Source organism: Podarcis tiliguerta (assembly GCF_965153285.1).
Source record: "Podarcis tiliguerta genome assembly, chromosome: 1".
Classification (NCBI taxonomy): Eukaryota; Metazoa; Chordata; class Lepidosauria; order Squamata; family Lacertidae; genus Podarcis; species Podarcis tiliguerta.
Genome location: NC_139534.1, coordinates 24,786,622 through 24,801,783, shown reverse-complemented (window position 1 = coordinate 24,801,783; position 15,162 = coordinate 24,786,622). Strand labels below are relative to the sequence as shown.

Below are 15,162 nucleotides of genomic sequence, written 5' to 3'. Positions count from 1 at the left end.
ATAACTATTAACGTTGTATTCGTTTGTCTGGGGATTTGACGGGGCCTTAAAATATGCATCTCTCTCTTGTTCACGTTGCTATTGAAGCAATACAATTTTCAATCAAGACTTCCTTTTAAAGAGCTTAGCAGAGCTTCAGGGAATCACAGAAACATCAAGGAAGAGAGAGAGAGAGAGAGAGAGAGAGAGAGAGAGAGAGAGAGAGAGAACCCTTTATAAATAAACAAAAAGGATCGCACAAAAGTATTTAATAGGATTCACTCTTTCTCACCCACAGTTATTTGAAAATGGAATCCACTTGCCAATCAAAACAAACAGCTTAGCAAGCCACCGTGGGGGGAGAGAAAACACCCAAACCCAAAAGCATCCATGTGTAATTGCACGGAAATACAAAATGGAATTATATTATTAACTTAATAAAGTCATCAACAGAAACCACTGGTGACAGACTTGTTTAAATAATATACTAGGTCTGGGGTTAGAATGGGGTCTTGTGAGATAATTCCAAGTTGTACGTTTTTCATTTATTTATGCTTAGTGGTTTGTAAAGCAAGAAGCCTTCTCAGGATAGTAAGCATGATAATTGCCTACTAATACAAAACATACTGCAGATGGGGTCATCTTCTGTGTGCATGAAAAGAGCACAGGTGTCTCCTCACTTACTCAGGGTTTATGTTCCCAGGTAGGTAAAAGTAAAGGACCCCTGGACGGTTAAATTCAGTCAAAGGTGACTAGGAGGTTGTGGCGCTCATCTTGCTTTCAGGCCGAGGGAACCGGCGTTTGTCCACAGACAGCTTTTCCGGGTCATGTGGCCAGCATGACTAAACCGCTTCTGGTGCAACGAAACACCATGACGGAAACCAGAGCGCATAGAAACGCCATTTTCCTTCCCGCCACAGCAGTACCTATTTATCTACTTGGACTGGTATGCTTTTGAACTGCTAGGTTGGCAGAAGCTGGGACAGAGCAACGGGAGCTCACTCCGTCACGGGGAACGCCATCTACACGGCCTGTAAACAACCTCTAAACCTCTGGAAACACTTGAAAACCACTTTTTAAAATTCCGCCAAACTCCACCACAACCGCTCCCTCCAAATCTCCTTTGGCTGGAAGAGGAGAAGTGATGGCAGCAGTTGCCCAGGAGACACCTGGGGCTGACACCAGAGAGGAAGTTTTTGGGGTGAGAGTTGGGGTGAATGTGAGAGGCTCAATGTGGGCACAGACTCTGACAGGGCCTGCATTTCCTGCTCTGCCAAGCCAAATAGGCAGCTGCAGAATTTGGAGCTTTATTTATTTCTGGGACATTTTCTGACTGTGAAAGCTCAGTGTTTGCCATGGATAACTTTTCTGGCTTCATCTATGGGCTGTGCTGAGGAGGATTGTTCCAGCCCTGCACAAGGCTTTTGTGAACGAAGTCCTTAATTTTAAACACATCACATTCTCCCTCTTTCCCTGTTATGCCTGGATTTCTGGTGGGAGGGGGGGTGGGGAGAAATATATTTCCAGCTAATATCTTCTGCAGTTAGTTTTAAGCTGTCTTGTGCAACGTAGGTTTCTGAGGGAAAGTGGGAGAAAAGTAAGGGAGAAAGCTGGTGAATTGTGGGTAATAGCTGCAAATGCTCTGCCATCTGCTTTTTCCAGGTGTTTCTCCTACACTCTGTGCCTCGAAGCCGCAATAACGGGGGGTGGAAATAGCACTAATAAACATTATTTCTAATTCATGAAGGACAGACAGGCTGGATGAAGTCATGGTTTGGGCCCTGTGCCAAATGGACAACCCTGCTTCAGGGGACATTATATTTGCTAGCAGCTACAGAGTGGTTGGTTTCCTGTCAGAAGAAAACTAAGAAGAAGCAATATGAAAGGAAATGTAGCTCCCCAAAGTATTATTTAATCCTATTTAGGCAATCTAAAACCTTGCACTCATGTTGATTTAAAAAGAAAAAGAACCAACCCAAGAAAAAAAACTTAATTGAGTGCTCAGCAACAATAAATTACACTGTAGACAATACAGCATCAAGCACCATCAAATATTCCTTTCATCTATTTAGCCCTTTTCAGAGAAAAACAGTTCCAGAATGAAATAATTTGCCTCAGGAACCCCTTTTTTTCCTCCTGGTTTCCTATAAAAGGTTGAAAGGATGCTCCAGGGTAGGGATGGGGAGGAACCTGTAGCCCTCCAGATGTTGTTGGATAACAATTCCCATCATCCCTGACCATATGGCAAGTGCAAATGCTCCAGTCTGACACAGAGAGGCCCATATTTTAAAATCCACAGAGCAAGAGGGAGCAACCAGCTTCTTGCCCTCCAGACTCTCAGGTGTCTGACTAGGCAATTTATTATTGAAGTGAGAAGTATTTTGCCTCTGGGAGCAACAGAAGGCATCTTTTCTTTCTCTACTTGTGTCGGCTTCATAGCCAGTTGCTCAGTGAGAGAAAACTCATGCTCTGTGGATCTCTGCCTTTGGCAAGAAACCAAAAACACCTACAATCTATAATGGCTGAAACCTCCAACTTTCAAGAACAGTCCTTGTGGGATTTCTGGGAACTGAAAGATGTTGCTGAAATTCCCTCTTTCCCCATCCCCTTTTACTATGAGTTCATTGCTGCTGCAGGGTGTTTGCTGTGCAGTGCAAGCCAGACCATATAAATGGACACAGGAGATTGGTATTTGGGTTAAAATAGGCCACAACATTATTGATTACAGATGCCGGTTGATTTGGCCAAGGCGCTGGGCGTGGATCTGATCTCAGTCCACTTGCCTGCAGGTTGATAAACCCTGTAAGGTGGGGTGTAGCCTCTGACATGAACCAGTTGCCACAAACCCTCCCGGGGCTGCCATTCGGAGAGGTATTTTAGCCCAGAGGGCCCCCGCCTGGGCTCCTGGACAGTTAACCCTCCTGGACCCCTTTCACGGGGTACCCAGTCAGTTAAGGATCCAGCCCAATGCCTTATCTACCAAAGTTGTGACAGTTGCTATGAGGTAGGTGAAAACCTGCAGACCAGCCATTTTGTCAGCAAGAAAACATTCCTCCCTGGCCCTGAATACAACAAAAACAAAAACCATATCAAGGTCCAATGCCATCCTGCCCATTCACCTCTGAGCAGACCACTTACAGCCTGGGTGAGTGGTTGGTGAATTTCATGACTGCAGGTCACCCTCTTAAATACAGGGGGAACCCATCTCGCCCCCTCCCCTTCCTGATAGGTCCTCTGGACAGGACTCAGCTGATGTTCTGGCGCAACCAGAAAGAGAAGGTGCCAATGATTTCTCTTTCTACCCCCTCAGCTGTGCAGGAATCGCCTGCCCAGCCCTTCCTGGAACTGGGCCGCAGCCCAGTCAGTGTGATTATTAAATTATGGGTGAGGGGAGAATTTCACCAAAATCCAGGCTGCAACTCGGCTTCTGCTAGAGTGGGTGCGGGATGGCGACAGAAGCATCTATGGAACAGCTACCAAAAAGCTGCCAGCTTCAGCTCACCTATCCGAGTTGCAAGATCCTTGTCTCCTTTTGCAACTCATCCTGCAGAATAATGAGAATTGCAATGGCTGCTATAAGCCTCCCCTGCACAGTCCTACTTTAAATCTGGGCATCCTATTGATGGCACCACTGAAGTGCAGAGTGAGAAGGTATTGGGAGTGGGCGAGTCATAAATCAGTTTTAAACAGTCACTATATTAGTTAATGGGAAAAGATTGTGTTTCTTCCCTTTCCTTGTTATGTGGAGCAGTTTAGTCAACAGAAAAAATGCTGTCTCAGGGACTAAGCTTTGACTGGCCACAATAAGGCAGAAGCCTGCAGCTAGCATCTCTAAGCCATTAGCAGAGGTTTCAACATATGTATATTTTATGGTTGAGAAAGATGATTTCTAAATATTTCATTGCTCACAGGCTACACTGCACTCTCAGTGCCCCCCTTTTCCATTGTGAAAATTGGTTATTGTTCGAATGTTCTTGTTTGAAGCTGCTTGAGGTTTTTTTTTAAAAAAAGGAAAAAGGAAATCTATCTACCTATCATCTATCTATCTACCTATCATCTATCTATCTATCTATCTATCTATCATCTATCTATTATCTATTATCAATCATCTATCACCATCATCTATCATCTCCTATGGTGCCCTTTGACCAATATTTTATTCATGATCACTATTATTTGTTGCTTTCCTGTTATTCATCTGTCAGTATACCCTACGCCTTGTTAATGACATAGAGAAGACCACAGTCCTCGAGGAATGCAGGATCTATTTTAAGCCACCTAGTTTAAACATCATGTCTAAGCAACTGAAAGAACACAGAACAGAATTGTCTAGGTAACTTGTCAGGCGCAGGAAAGGGGAAACCTCCATAGGAAAGCAAGAGAAAACAGGGGGAGGGTTTGCAAAGCAGACCATTAAAGAAACAGGAGGAGGAAGGAGAATGTTGTATTGAAAAATCCATAATTTGTCAATAATAATAATAATAAGCTGGACTTTCCTGCACAGGTTTACATAGGTGATTCCAAGACCCATGATCCTGTTATGAGGGTGGGGTTGGACAAAATGGGTTTTACGCACAAACCCCAAGACTCTGGTTTTAAAAAGATACTGCTAAAGATGTTGAAGCCACCAAAAGGGTATGTCTCTATCATGTCTTGTAGATGTCCATGTGATTTGATGCCATAGGAGCTAATGATCAGAGAGAGTCCTTGTAGCTCCTTTTCTTTTGCAGCTCATTCTCACCACTGGAGTCGATGGTCAGGGATGATGGGAGTTGTAGGCCAAAAACAGCTGGAGACCCAAGTTTGGTCTATTTATTCAAATGAGTGGAAGATCAACTGATGTATGTTTCTATGTTCCAGCAGTCCTAGGTGCAACCTGAAACCTTCAAATGACCAAACCAACCCTTATTTGAATGTGTTCCACCTCCTTCCACATTCCGTTCTGAGACTGTGATTAAATGCAGACTCCATCAATGGCTCTTAACATCAGCCATTTTCTGCCAACCCTCTCTTTCCATCCCCTTGTTTTGTTTACCATAAAACCTGATGAAGAGTTCTGGAGAACTCAAAAACTTCTAAGCTGCTTTGTAATTTTTTGGTTGGCCTAACCAAGATATGGCCCTTTTGTGTGAGTGTGGCAGGAGTTGGGGGTTCTTACAGGCAAGGACTGCCACTTTTGCTTTTTATACACATATAGAAATCCCTTACTTTACCTCTGTCTATCAAAACATTATTTAATATAGAAGATAGATGATAATTTGAAAATAGCGTAAGTCAAGATGTCTTATCAAAGATAAGCCTGCAGTGATAACAGAAATGAAATTAGATTTGTAATGAATTTATGGTTGAGAGGAATCCAGATGTTTCATTTTGAGTTTCCCATCACTTTTTAATATTATTTATTTTAATTTGTTGTCATCTGACATTGTGATTAATATGTGCATAATTACCGTAAGCTTTAGATGAGACTCATTGGTAGTTTTATTTGGACTTGTTTTCTCTCTAACTTGCTTGCTCCCCATCCTGTCTTCCCAGGGCAGTTTTAAAATAAATCTCGCAACTGAATCTTAGGGCTTATTTTGAAGCAAAATTCTTTTGCTGCACAGGACTTGAGACGAAATGTACCTTGGATACGGAAATTGAGACGGGAGGCTTGCAGCCAAAGTGGTTTCCTTGCAAGAGAAGGTAACAATTCAAGAAATGGCAATGGACAGTTTTTTAAAAAGAAGGAGCGAAGAGTGCAGTGTCTTCTGTTGTTGCCTTTCATCCTTATATTTAATGTTAAAAGTTAAGTGGATGTTGTGAAGTAACATTAAAACCAAAGCCAGAAATATGAAACAAAGCACATGCACTTCTTTGACAGCATGAGGATATAATATGCCCACATTGCAATTCAAGCGCTAATCGGTAGCGTTATTCAATTTGTTGGTTTTCTCTCCTTTTTGTCAAAATAATAGTGGCTGCATGCTGTACCGTTAATGGTCGTTTCCCAGAGTCTGTCACTTTTTGCATAAGTGCTGCTGCAGTACAAAGCTGTTCAGATTCCCTCTGAGGACAGTTATTCTTATGACAGCAGTTGAAGGGAAACAGACAGGAAGAAAAGAAAGAGATTCTAGCTCTGATACGGGCTGCAAAAATCCAAATACAATACAGTTTAGAACAATGTACACAGCGTCTTAGAGATGCTGCTGGACTCTAGAAATATTTGCAGACTGAGGCAAATTCTGCAGGGCTGATTCTTGCAGAGGGTAGGCCCTGTGTCCATTGGGACCTGCACACAGCCAGGAACAAGTTATCATCTGTTGTTGGGTGTGGAGACAGCCAACATGCATATTCCCATTGCTTCTCACATTGATTGACTGTAAGCATGAGAGGAAGAGTGAGAAGGCTGCTTGTGTTATATACAATTAGGAAAGAGATTAAAAACAAGTCAGAAAATATCAAAATGCGCACATATATATGGTGCATCTTTCTCTCACTCGTTCTCTCTCTCATAATATTAGAGCCCAGGGCCATCCAATGAGCTGGATGTTATAAGATTCAGGAGAGACAGAAGACCAACTGCTGGGAAGTGAGGAGACTGTATACCCTTTAACATATCTCTGATGAAAATAAAGACGTCCTATTTCAATTCTGACTGGTGGTTGCCCCAGCCATTCTGGGTGGCTTCTAACATATATAAAAAAACATAATAAAACATTAAAGAGAGGTATACATTTACCAATTGTGAGGGAGAGGAAGTGGAGGGACATTTGCTGCTCCTTTTTTAAAATGATTTCTGATGAAATCGAAAGACATGATGGCTATTTGACTTCAACCTGGCCAAAAAATAAATAATAATCAGTGCTTTTTTTCAGGGGGTACTCAAGGTTATGCAGTACTGGCACCTTTTTTTGTTTGTTAAAAAGTGTAGCACTTAACTGAAACAACTTCATGGTGAGTACCGCCACCTATTTTTCTAGGGTGGGGGGAAGCACTGAAAATAATTGATTATAATTAAGACCATCAAGATGGGTGGGTCACTTAGAGCTATTTCTGGGCTGCATCTCTTCTGATGAGGGATGGGGTCACATGACTGAATGCCGCTCCATACCAGAAAAGAGTCTTTCCCACAGAAAACTCAATGTCAGGGAGTACGATTTCAGCATAGCCTCCTCCTTGACATTTAGTTGTCCGTGTCTAGGGATTATAATTATTTTTTTTACATGGAGGAGCATTCTGTCAGCTGAGTCCCTACCTGCAGTCTGAAGCAGTGTAAACCCAGACATAGGTTTGTCACCTCAGAGTAAATTCAGTCTTTTGTATAATCTGAAGAGGGGTAGACTGGGGTAGGCTTATCACCCCAGAACAAACCAGCCCTTGGTGTGGCATAGTTCTGCATTAAAACACTACAGAGCAAGAAGGCATTTGCCTGTGCTGTAGGCTTGTTTATTATTTCTAGAAAAGATTCTTTTTCTGGTCAATAAAAAAATGAAGATAGGTCTATCTGTCTAAACCACACAGATAATTAGAGCATTGTGTCATGTTTTCCTGAGATTAGATTTCAATCATTTACATTGAACAATCAATAGGGTCAAATGTACAATGTTGATTTAGCATTTAACAGAATAAATGTAATCAATAGGCTCTATTACCAGATGTCAGCTTTCAGGCAGCAGTGAAGGAATATAGTGATATACACAATGTAAGACAATGTAATAATTATGGAATGGGTTTTTTTGAAGTGCCTCGTAATTTGGTCAGGGTGTTGTCTGCTTATTCTTTTGAATCACTTTTCTTTGTGATGAAACTACAGTGTTTTCTTTCTTGCCAATACTATAATTTAAAGATGGTAAATAAAAAGAGTAATTTAAAATGTCACTTTATTCATGCTTCAGTTCCCAAGAGTGTGCACTTACCTGACACTTCAGAGTATAATAATTATACCATAAGGCAGGAATAAATATAGAAATTTGGGGGGGGGGGAGGATCACAACCCACAATTTAAGGACACCCATAATAAACTACACATTGCAGATCAAAATACTTTTCAGATAAAATGTTGGAGTAACAAAGAAAATGCTTCAATTCTCAGCACATGCTTGGAGATTATATGATTTTTTAAAAAAAGAAATCCAGTCATAGATGCTTGTTAGCTATCAAGTGATGAACTAACCTTAGGCACAAACCTCGCTGAGTTTTCAATAATGAAATAACAATGTCTCATCCAACTCTTCATTCAAAAGGTTGTTGAATGTAACAATGGTGTTTCAATAGCAACTTGTTTAAATAGTGTGTGAGAGTTTCAACCCAACCTAGCTAGGTTCTCCCTTATTATGCCTTCTACTGTGACAGCTTTTAGGAAGCTTAGGCTTCCTCATCTATGATCCCAGTGACCATCATCTGGTGCTTAACTAAGGAAGGGAACTATTTTCTTTCTGACCTAGGAGACAGGACGAGCTGCGTGAATCAAAGTGTTGGTGCTGACCTTCAAAGCCCTAAACGGCCTCTGCCCAGTATACCTGAAGGAGCATCTCCACCTCCATCGTTCGGCCCAGACACTGAGGCCCAGACACTGGAGATGGCAAGTTGGTCAGATCCTCCTATGCAGGGATGTTTTGACCTTTGGGACATGGTTTTGGGCCAGGAGGAGATTGGAGTGGTCGAGGCCCTCAATTTTGGAGGGGCATTGAAGTATGCTCTGGAATATTTTTTGGATTTTAGTGCTAACCATGGAGAATGGGCTGACCGGTCAAGAAGGGGTAAAGACATTCTTAGGTTGCTTCCCCGAGATCTACCCCTCAGAGACAAAGGAAGGAAATTAAGAATAAGACCAGCAGAAGACAAAGTAAATGGAACCCAAGCAATAGGAAAGGCTCCTGAAGTGGGTTATGGAGGCCCTAAAGCATGAAGGTGCCGATTCTTAAAAGAAAGCATAAAAATAATAAAAAGTGAGGAAGAGTTGTGGGGTATGTCTGTTGAATGTGAACATTTGCTGTCTGCTTCTCCACTGAAAAAGGAAAGGCTTGTGTCTCTTCTATGGAATGTTTTAGCAAAAGACTAACAAATTACTATGTCCTCAGAAGCTTTCAAACCCTCACGCTAATGGCAGAGTACATTTATATCTGGTCTCAGTGCCTGAAAGCTTCGTGCTGTTAGCTGAAGACTGACGCTAGCAAATGAGTGAAGTGACATTTTTTTGGCCAGGTCAGTAAAACATGCTCAACAGGACTGAGTTAAGGCATCTTTAGCAGGAGTGAAATCACTGTGTAAACAGTGTTCCTTGACTATGGTTTCCTCCCCACTCCTGCCCTGCCTGAGTCACTTCAATTTCCCAAAGTGCTCTGCTGCAGACCATAATGTTGTCTGACTTTAACAAGGACTTGGAATGATTGAACTACAATTTATCAGCATATTCAATTCTGTTCAGTTTGGTCTTAATCAAGACGCTGGATTTATTTCCCCATTACACCTCTTATGTTAGAATGACATAGATCGGGGTGAGAAACAGGATACAGTTGGTGGACCAGATCCTGAGCCCCTTCGCCTTCTACAGACCACTTTGACATGGTGGGCTTTCTATCTGCCAGCCAACTGGCATTTGTTTTGAGGCCAATTCAAGGTGCTCACATTAGAGCCCTAAGTGATTCAGGCTCTACATATCTGAAGGACCGCCCCCTTCCCTACAGACCCTCTTGGGTGTTAAGATCAGCGGAGGGTGCCATATTGGTTGTTGCACCACCCTCAGAAGCTCAGGAGAGTGGGTGGTTTGGGAAAAGGCATTCTCCATGGTAGCCCCTAAATTGCTGTAATCCTCACTGGGACCTTAGGTTGTGTGGGATGTAACATAAGCAGTCAAGTACAATACTTCCTGTTTGCCCAGAGTGGACACACAGGGGAGGTGTTACTCCACAGCCAGGAGGACTTCCTGTCAAACCTGATCTGGAGCTTCCTCCCCTTGCATGTAAATAGGTACGTGGGCGTAACCCTTGCAGACCCCACAAAAAGTCCAGTCACACAGCCATCTTCCTCTTTTGATGCCATTTCTTCTCTTGGACTGCACTGCTGGCTCTCTGCCAGTAGCATATGGGCTCATCCTTACAAGGATGTAAGCCACACTGTATCTGTAACTACAAGCTAAAGCCTGCCTTCAGGGATCATACTGTGAACTGAATGTAAGTAAACTTTTCATTACTTATGAGGAAGACTCTTGGTTTTTTTATTCTTATTGAGGCAATCAAAGGGGTCTTACCAGGAATATACTCCAATCCGGGCATGCCAGATTGGATTGCTTAACTAAAGAGATTCAAACGAATCTGCAACTAGCTTCTTGCTGTGTAAAACGGGGAATGAACTCTGCTATAAACATGACTCACTAGTGTGAGTTAGGAAGGATAATATTTAATCAATATAGCCTCTCCTACTACCCACTACATTCCCACAGGGTGAAGGACAGGTAATAAATGAAAACAGCAACAATAAATAATAATAATATTCTGGTGGGCTTGAGGGGCCTAATTAAGCCTGCAGGACAGAGGTCCCCCACCCTTAGCACAGCTAGAATTTCACTAATTTCACAATGAATTACTCATTTCTTATCTTGTATATATTGGGTCTCTGCCTAGTTCAGTTCCTAGGTTTATTGTTCTAGCAAAAGGCCACCACAAACTTGTATTAAATAATAGGATTAATAGCATGATACAGAATATGCATCTCATATAAAAATCTGTAAAGATTTGCCTAGTTCCTGAGCATTAAAACAGCTTCCCTTGTGTACCTCTGACAGCTCCAATTTGAATATTATTTTATAATATTATTTTGCCAGCATCCATGAACTAATAGAGAGAAGTTACAAAAGACATCAACAAACTCAAATCCAGCTTGATGTCAGATTAATCCTCCAAATCACCACAACAATTTATAGCAATTTTATCTAACTCCTTTTTCCTGATTTTCCCCCCAGCTAGTGCATAGAAGGTTCTGCATAGAAGTACTACAGACTTATTGCTTGCAATTTATGGCCATTGGGTAACATTTTGTATATTTCACCCTCTGTTTTCATGTGTATGTACTATGCTATGCTAAGAACAACACTAAGAATAACACTTTGTTCATCTCACGAAGTGGGCTCTAGTTCCTGAACTGTTAAGCCCCAATAAACCTATTAGTCTTTAAGGTGTCACAAGATTCATGGCCAAAACTAATCTCTGCATCCCAGGTTTATCGCTCTGTCATGGTCACTTGAATTAATGCACACAGTCCATTTACATTGAACCGATGTGTACGCTGGGCTCCTTCACAAAGGAGGAACACGAGCTTCTCTTCACAACCATATCTCATAGAGTCGCTTCTGGATTTTGCCTAAAACGAATTTTTGGCACAACTTTGGAGGTTCTTGCTCAGGCGAAACCAGGGAATATCGAGAGAAGAACAAACATTTCCTAGAAATTGAGTGAAATGTCTTTGCTTTTGGCTCTTTTTTTAGGGTGGGGTGTCTGGTGGCGAATTTGCGCAGCTGTAAAATCTGGATATCTTGCTTTTTAAAAAAACACACAAAAACCTCTGTTTACGAGCAGGTTTTGCTCCAACTCCATTCCTAGGGAAATCTGTTTAGCCCCACCCTGGTTGGCTTGCCACCAGCAGACGGAGGCTTTCTTGTTTCGACAGAACTCTTCAGCCTACTGAGATGATTAGTTTTCTCCACTGCTGGTTTTGCTGTTAGATGCTGTTTTTAATTTGCTCTTGCTGTTTCTCATCTGCTCCTGCTTATGTTTATTGTTATTTCCTTTTTTTATATCTATTTTGATAGTGCGTTTTTATAGATGTTTTCTTCTGGGGGGGGGGGGGAAGGATGCCAATACGCAACATGAAGTTGTTACAGTAAGCAACACACTTTTAACCAGTGCTTTTCTTTTAGGGGGAAAAAGGTGCCAGGACTGTGTACCCTTGGGTAAAAGGGCAAAGGTAAAGGACCCCTGGACGGTTAAGTCCAGTCAAAGGCGACTATGGGGTTGTGGCGCTCATCTCGCTTTCATGCCAAGGGAGCCGGCGTTTGTCCACAGACAGCTTTCCAAGTCTTGTGGCCTGCATAACTAAACCGCTTCTAGAGCAATAGGACACTGTGACAGAAACCAGAGCTCATGGAAATGCCGTTTACCTTACCGCAACAGTGGTACCTATATATCTACTTGCACTGGTGTGCTTTCGAACTGCTAGGTTGGCAGAAGCTGGGACAGAGCAACGGGAGCTCACTCCATCATGGGGATTTGAACCGCCAACCTTCTGACCAGCAAGCTCAAGAGGCTTAGTGATTTATACCACAGCGCCACCCTCGAGTACGCTCAGAAAAAAGCACAGTTAATATCCTTTACAGCTTCCTATTCCAGAAAGGTAGAGAAAAGGATAGGAAGAACCCTCCTCTATCCTAAGCATTGAGATACATTTGCAATATTGTCTCTACTGTAGTTCTTTTTCCTGGTCACAGAAGCTGTGAAGATGAAGGTTGCTTTAGGAAGGAAACAGAAGGGTTGGGTTTTATCTTGTCTGAGATGCTGCCAATTAATATTTTAATCGTGATCTTGGTCAGACTTGTATTCCTTGTGGCCAAAGGCCATTGCAAAAAATATATTAAAAAATACTAATAATAATCAATCAGGCTCAAAGGTATGCAACAAATTGCTTTTGCAAATCCACATAGTGAAAATTCTATGCATATAAATTGCAATGAATAGAAGGCAGAATCAAGGCTTAGAAAACAAGCAAGTTATAAGGAAAACAAGCAATAAAATAAAGGATAAAAGAGCAATAAAAATTAATAATAAAATACCAAATCAGAACATCACCATGACGAATTTGTAGATGTCTGGAAGCACTTTTACACAGGGTCTTGTAGCAGCCAGTACAAGAAGAGGACAGCGTCAGATGGGAAGTTTGACTGGGGAGGTACACCTGTCAAACTGTAACGCAGGTGTCCTAAGGTGAGCTCAGGGCGGGCAGAAACCCCCATGGAGCAGAAGGGCAGAAGCATGCTTGGTCTTTGTTTTTAGTATGAATACAGACTGAGAAAGTGGGGCCTTTTGGCTTTTTAGGGTTTTAAGCAAGAGGTGTCAGAAAAGTTACCCCTGGGATGACTGCCTTGTGGTGGCCAAGCTTTCATAGCTTTCGATGTCGGCTCTTCTTATCATTGTGAAGCAGAATGATGTGTTGGTTTGTTCGCCCCCTAAAAGAGAATGTGAGTTGGGTTTAGACCATGAGACAGATTAGGATTACCCAATGAATGATGTGTTGTTGTGATAGTAATCCTGCTCAGTACAAGAGGAATCGCAGGTTCTGACATTTGGTGTATGTCCTTGGCTGAGGAGCCATGGAGCGAAACGACAACGATTTCCCAGAAAAAGTCAGAATCTGACAATAGGTGACATATATCTTTTCTCAGATTATTTTATACTGGGGTTTCAAGTGTGAAGGACAATGTAAGATCAGATGCAGAAGGTCTTCCATCTCAGTGATTCCAGAAAGACATCTGGGCAAGAACAGTCGGTTGAGTTTAGGAAAAGTAAGATTGACCAAATTGGAAGCTCTGCAATAGTCATTTTTATACAGCTAAAACCATCTGGAACTTAAAACTATTGCTCTTTCAGACAGTATGTGTTGTTCAGAAACACTGTAACATACAAAAATGCATTAGGGAAAATTGCTTCGCAAAAATCTGTATGTTAGCCAAAATTGTACCCAATAAATGCCTATATTAGGAGAAATTTGCACTAAAACGCTGGTGAATTTTCATGAGGATTGTTTTAAAAAAGATTGCAAAACTGGTATGGAAATGTGGGAAATGGAACTTAAGTTGGGAAAAATTAGACACTGAGATTGGCAGATCTGCCCATTGTTACCCTAGAATTAAACCCTTCTTCGCTACAGGGATATCATTCATATGCTACTGATGTGATTAAAAGCCATTTGAAAGATGGAGCTGATGAAAGGATAGTTGCTTTTATTTCAGTCAACCTAAACATCAACATGAGGGACGCAGGTGGTGCTGTGGGTTAAACCACAGAGCCTAGGGCTTGCCGATCAGAAGGTCGGTGGTTCGAATCCCCGTGACGGGGTGAGCTCCCGTTGCTCGGTCCCTGCTCCTGCCAAACTAGCAGTTTGAAAGCACGTCAAAGTGCAAGTAGATAAATAGGTACCGCTCCGGCAGGAAGGTAAACGGCGTTTCCGTGTGCTGCTCTGGTTTGCCAGAAGTGGCTTAGTCATGCTGGCCACATGACCCGGAAGCTGTACGCCTGCTCCCTTGGCCAATAAAGTGAGATGAGCGTCGGAACCCCAGAGTCGGTCATGACTGGACCTAACGGTCAGGGGTCCCTTTACCTTTACCTTAAACATCAACATTCAAACCTTAGATAGTGTTTCTCAACAATATTTTCAGGTACTTTTGATATTAAGAAAGAAGTCCGGCACTTTCCTTTGTATTTTTATGTTTTAATTGTACCTCTGTGTGACGTATGAGCTGTCGAGAGGACATTTGTCAATTGGGCAGTCAACAAATGTTCTTGATAAATAAAGATGTACAATAGTATTTTGCTATGTTTATTTTGTGTAGGGCTAACTGTATTATTTATTTGCCTACCACATTATTTTAAAATCACAGAGGAGGGTGACAGATGGTGGCTGTCAAGCTTGGGGAAACGGAGCACTACTGGGTAGTGACTATAAATAATGACAAAAGGGGGAGAAATAAGTGACTTGTGCATCAATATTTTACAAGCGCTGTTTTCTGCAAATGAGAGAGGAACAATGTTTTGACTGTAGCCTTCAGCGGCAACTGAAATGATGTTTTTGTTTCCTTTTTATTTGAAAATAAAAGCTGCACTATTATTATTTATTATTAAAAGCCTGTAATGTGGCATCCAAATAAACCATAAATCTCCTCGCAGTTTATTTCCGATGGATCTCATAATCAATCTGCCTGATGCTTTACAGATGTATTTAGCCAAGCAGTCCCCAGTTCAATATTTCACAAGCTGCGGTAGGGTTTCTAGAGGGAGACATTCCAGACACTAGTTTGCCATGCAAACAATTGCCTGTTTTTGGAACTTGCCATTGTGAGTTTGACTTTAATGTTTGTTTGCTTGCTTGCTTGCTTGTTTGCTTGGAAGAAGAAGAAGAAGAAGAAGAAGAAGAAGAAGAAGAAGAAGAAGAAGT

The 15,162-nt window shown here is 41.9% G+C and overlaps 1 long non-coding RNA gene across 1 annotated transcript; it reads left to right on the top strand.

The window, feature by feature from the left end:
- The first annotated feature begins 5,200 nt into the window (after nt 1-5,200).
- On the top strand, nt 5,201-5,821 carry LOC310670918. The gene is made up of 2 exons (XR_014507646.1): nt 5,201-5,248; nt 5,586-5,821. It is a non-coding gene; the product is annotated as an uncharacterized lncRNA (long non-coding RNA).
- The last annotated feature ends 9,341 nt before the right edge of the window (nt 5,822-15,162 follow it).